Genomic DNA, 5,686 nt, shown 5'->3' with positions numbered 1-5,686 from the left:
TTTGAGGTAACCACCTCCTTAATTTTCGCCATGAACCCTTAGGGTTTCAAACTGAAACCGCCGCCGCCATACCCAAAAAATTCCTCAATTTTTATTTTCAAAACCAGATCCAGAATCGGAAAAAATTTCTTGATCCAGATCCAAGAAAAATTGAAGAAAAAATCAAAGGAAAATCCAAAAAATTCCATAAAAATTTTCACTTACTGTTCATCCGAAAAAAATAAACTTTACTGTTCATCCGAACAATTTTTGTTACTGTTCATCCGAACCCAAAAATTGAATCTATAACCAGAGATTTAAGATCAAAAACCCAATAAAACTTAAATCTCTAAGAATTAATCAAGGTGGCTCTAATACCACTTGTTAAATCTAAATCATAAAACTTGAGATCTAAAACCATATAGCCATGATTAATTCAAAGAGATTAACAAAATCAAAAGAGCGGAAGCTTATACCTGAATCCATGGATGAACCTTGAGATGGGTTTTGGATCTTCTAACCTTAGGGTTTCTCTAAATCCGAATTTCTCTAGCTAGATGGGGGTGTAGAGAATTAGAGAATGTAACCCTAGGTTAGGGACCATAACCCCTTATTTATAGATGTTGTACTTTTGTAATTTAGCCCCTCAATAAATCATAATTACAACCTGGTATCTGCACATATAACCCCATGACTTATTTAAATACCAAATTAACCCAACTTAATTGATCACTTTAGTGGGTTATCCTGAAAGATAGCAATACACATTGATTAATCATATGTGTCCACAAATAGATTTATTAGATTAAATCCAACAATATACACACACACTCACGTGCGTAGGTACATACATATATACATCGACATATTAATGGAGTACGTACTAGCAGCAAGACCCATTTTACTAGTCATATTTGAGCATTTAGATCTTTCCAACAATTTATTTAACTGTAGAAAGTATCCCCGTTCACGAGACAATCTGGGGATCACTTCACCTGTTAAGAAGTTGGGTGGTGGTGGCCAGCGAACAGGCTGCCCAGGAATATTGATGAGATAAGATTAGCCGACTAGGCAAAGCCTCGAGTGAAACGTGAGACGGTGATGTCGGCTTTTTGATCGCTTGATCAGTTTGCGGACACGTAGGCCGCGATCACTTCGATCACGCGCGCGTACGTATGGGCGCGCTCGCGCGTTGTCACGGAATCGATCGACAAGTTACGCTGCGGCGCTGATTGACACCGAATTTGGGATCGAGACCGAGAGAGACAGCGCTCGCACGAGCCAAACAAAACCTGCCGACCACGGCTTTTGGAGAGTATGGCCTGATGATATGTACAACCATCTTTTTCTTGCAGCAGCAAAAGCCGGGGATTTATTTCCCATCCTATTAATATCTCCCAAAAAAAAAACTGCCGACCACTGAATAGAGAGAGAGAAAAAAAAAAGAATTCCGAAAGGAATTGGATCACCACTTTGTGGGCGGCGTTGCGGCTCTACCTCCAGGTCAAAATATTCATGATCATCCAGTTAATTGCATCATCGCACGCATCACAGAACATTTCTTTAAGTGGTAACTTTTACTAACGTCATATAATCGAGAATGATACAAGTTTAATTAACTCGAAATTGCTTCTCTCCAAATTTTGACTCGACCCTTGTGCGGGTCAAATTTACGTTGGCTGTGCCGGTTGGGACGAGAATCTTTGAACCGGCTGCTCTTCAAAAAAAAAATTTTTTATTTAATGTCGCACTGGCTCTAAATTAAGTTCTTTGCTATATGATATTAGCGACTTAAATATTTTTAAACTTCTTAATGAGAACATACGATTCCTATTAATTCGGAACGAAACATTGATCTCACGTGATGTCCACGTGACATGTTATACAAACTCGCGGATACTCTCTGTTTTAGAATTAGTTTAGGGGGGGTCCAATATTAAATTGCTACGAAGCAAGAACAATCTGATGTAGCGATGTATATGGAAAGCAAAAGGCAGAGCCCGGCAAAAGAGTGGTTAAGGAAGCGCGGCGTCAATACACGACCAGGTCCATTGCGCTTGCAAGTGTTGCCGTCGCATTCAAGTATTGATCAGCTCGTAACAACATCAGAATCCAACAGCATGTCACTGGTCCCTCCCATCCGCTAAGGACGCATGCAGCACGCTACGCCTAATGTTCCATTAATCAAATAGCTTTCCACAGGTTAAGAGACGCTCTCAAATTGTGTAACATACATACATACATACATACAAACAGCCGAGGTCCACAAAAACCAGAAGCAGTTGCATCGATCTGATGATCACTTACCTCAAACCTACGGCAAATTGTTGCTTGAACATAACCGGTGCCAGAGCTATTGTCATAAGACATCACATGGTGTTACACCACGTAGCGTTCAATGTTGTTGTCGTAGAGCACCAATATTATTGGGTTGCCTATCTTATGGACATTTTTACTTCGTTTTACGTCTACTAGGATACCACCAGAATTAGGATAGGACCCAACTAAAAAAGATAATCTTGGATATTACCTTAGTTCAATATTGAACATCACCTGAAAAATAGTATCTCAAAACTGAATATATAAGGGCTCTTGCCCGCAGCATTAATTAATGAAGAGGCAAACAATGACTAGTTAATGATTACATTACATTACCTTAGGGTTTTACATTTCCTCATTTACGTTTATCAAAATTGATACTTTCCACCTTAAAAAAATTTGGACAATACCACATTTATTTGCTAACATCATTGCATTGTCACACCTATTTAAGTTTTCAGCCTAAAAACACGTGAACTAACAAAAATACCCTCACCCCAAATGCGTGCAAGCGTGTGCGTTCAATTAATTATAAATTTTTCAAATATTCACTGCTGGATTTTCAACTTTTAGCGACGGAATTTTCCGTCGCTAAAAGTCCATTTTCCGTCGCTAAAGGTTTTAGCGACGGAATAAAACAAATTCCGTCGCTAAAATATCGACGCTACATTCAGGGTCCCTAATTGAGGTTTTAGCGACGGAATTTCCGTCGCTAAATTTTAGCGACGGAATATTAGCGACGACCAAGTCGTCAGCATTATTTTTTAATAACATAATATAAAACTTTTAGCGACGGAACTGCCGTCGCTAAAAAATGCATTAGCGACGGTAATTCCGTCGCTAAAAGTAGGATTAGCGACGGCATATTTTTAAAAAAAATTAAATCAGTTTTTTTTCGTGCATGTTTTCCGTTGCTATATGGATATTTAGCGACTACAAAACCGTCGCTAATGTTTTTATTAATTTTAATACTTTTTTATTATTCATTTTTTTATTATTTTATATTTTTTGTGCACGTTTTCCGTAGCTAAATAATTATTTGGCGACGGAAATACCGTCGCTAAATAATTATTTAGCTACGGAAAATCCGTAGCTAAATAATCATAAATTTAAAAAAAACATTTTGAAAATTATTGAAAAAATCCTGTACAATATCGATACTAAATTTAAAAAACCTGTTCAATCAACAATATAATATTCAATCTCACGCATATATCACAAATTTATTTCAATAAAAACAAATAAAAGTTTCCCGACATATCAGTAGTAAATATTGTTTATACAACACAAGAAATTGTTTTCAAAGTTAACATATCAGAATCAATCCTCCTGATCATCATCATCATCCTCATCCTCAACACGACCTGCATTACCCCCGGCTACACCTTGTGAAGAAGTCCCCGCCTGCAAATATAAATCAAACGTTAATAAGGGTGTGCAACCGTTAATAAGAGTTCAAATATAAATCAAACGTTAATAAGGGCGTCTACGGAGTTTCACGAAGTATATGTGCTGTGGAGGATATATTCTACGGAGTTTCAAAAAGTGTATGTGCATTGGAGGATATGTTCCAAGAAGTATATGCCAGGTGCATTGATTTAAAAAGTGTATTATATAACCAAATACACTTAGAACATGCGTAAGCATATATCCAAGTAGTGTCCATCGAAGTTTCAGTGTTGGGTACGGGTACGACACAAGTAAGGCTCTGGACAGAACTATCCACGCAACAGAGGTCTGACAAATCAAACAATAGAACAAACCACAAATTAACAGTTATAATTGGCACACCAGAACACTTATGGGTTCAACGTTATTAACAGTTATAATTGGCACACCAGTTAGAATAGTTATAATTAGCACACCAGATAATAATTAAAACGCTTATGAATTAGCAAGTGACTAATGTCAGGGTCATGATTTGATTATAGAAATATTAGAAGCATAAAGGTGAATAGATTAGAAAGTTCCCTCATATCAAATATTGGAAGACTAAATCTATGTTCACACAAGATAGTACATCAACTACTAGAATAACATAGGAAGCAATTCCATGGCGCGAAGCCCAAAACATAAGACTAGCAAAAAGATTATCACATTATATATCATAAGATGAACCTAATTATAAAGTAACAAGTAAACACTACAATATACAATAAACTTGGCCATTGGCCAAGGTGCGGATACACTGATACATAACTAAGTACTTCCTAATAGTGGCATACATATCACAAATTTGATAAAGCAATATATGTTTAAGGCACAAGCAAAATGATACATACAAGCAATATATGTTTGGGCTTTGTGTTAGGGTTAGAGTTAGGGGTTTGTGTGTAACAGTTTGTATCAGTGTGTATCGTTTGTGTGTAACACCCAATCCTCATTCCTCCCCCCCCCAAACCAATCACATAACGACCACCATTACACAACACCACAGCCAACCAACCAACCAACCCACCAACCAATACCACCAACACTACGCACGCATACACCATCAACAACACTACGCACGCAAGTATAAATTTTGAGGTTTGTGTTAGGGTTAGAGTTAGGGTTTGTGTGTAACAGTTTGTATTAGTATGTATCAGTATGTACGATATCATCTAATTAAAAAAAAAAGCAAAGTATATATATTACCTGTGACGACAGAAAATGTCTCCTATATGCCTCCTGAGCCTCCTGAGGTAGAGTCGACATGAATTGTGTGAACTCCAATACGATCTGCTCCCGACGCCTCCGTTCTTCCTCTAGAGCCTGCTGATATGTTGTTTGCTGCGACAGGCGATCTTCAATCGCTTTTAATCGCTGCTCCATCGAGTCTTGATATGAACTGCTTCCTGGTGTTCCTTGTGGTGCTGCAGACTCGTAGGTGCTACTAGACTCGTGCGGCCTCTGCTCGGATCCTCTCCACCGATATCTGTTCTTCCTACTAGGTCCAATGACCGTCTCGATGATGGAGTCCTCATCCTCTCTACTTAGCCGGGCAGGAGTGTTAGAACAGACCTGAGACTGAGTCAATTGCTCCTCTACCTTGGCATGTAATTTTTCCTGCGATATATCAAAACAACCCGGGCAAGTCGACTTAATAATGATGCATTGATATGAAATTGAATATATAAATGAACTGCTACTTACAGCCAGATCCTTATTCTTTGCTTTCTTCTCTTCATTGGCGTAATTCGGGCTCCAGGAAGTCAGAATACGATCTGCAAAATGTCTGAGATCTCCCCTTCCCTATTTTATTCAAATATATCATTAACCAATAACACATAAATTATACTCAACGTAAAAGCTAATATATTATATACCTCAAGCTCTAATTGATGATAATGCTGGCTGAATGTCCTGGAGCCCCCGTGATGCTCGTAATTGCGAGGCGCGTTGCGAT

Source organism: Asparagus officinalis, chromosome 9, assembly GCF_001876935.1.
Source record: "Asparagus officinalis chromosome 9, Aspof.V1, whole genome shotgun sequence".
In the NCBI taxonomy this organism is placed as follows: domain Eukaryota; kingdom Viridiplantae; phylum Streptophyta; class Magnoliopsida; order Asparagales; family Asparagaceae; genus Asparagus; species Asparagus officinalis.
The sequence above is the reverse complement of the archived record's forward strand: the minus strand, read 5'-3'. Positions refer to the sequence as shown.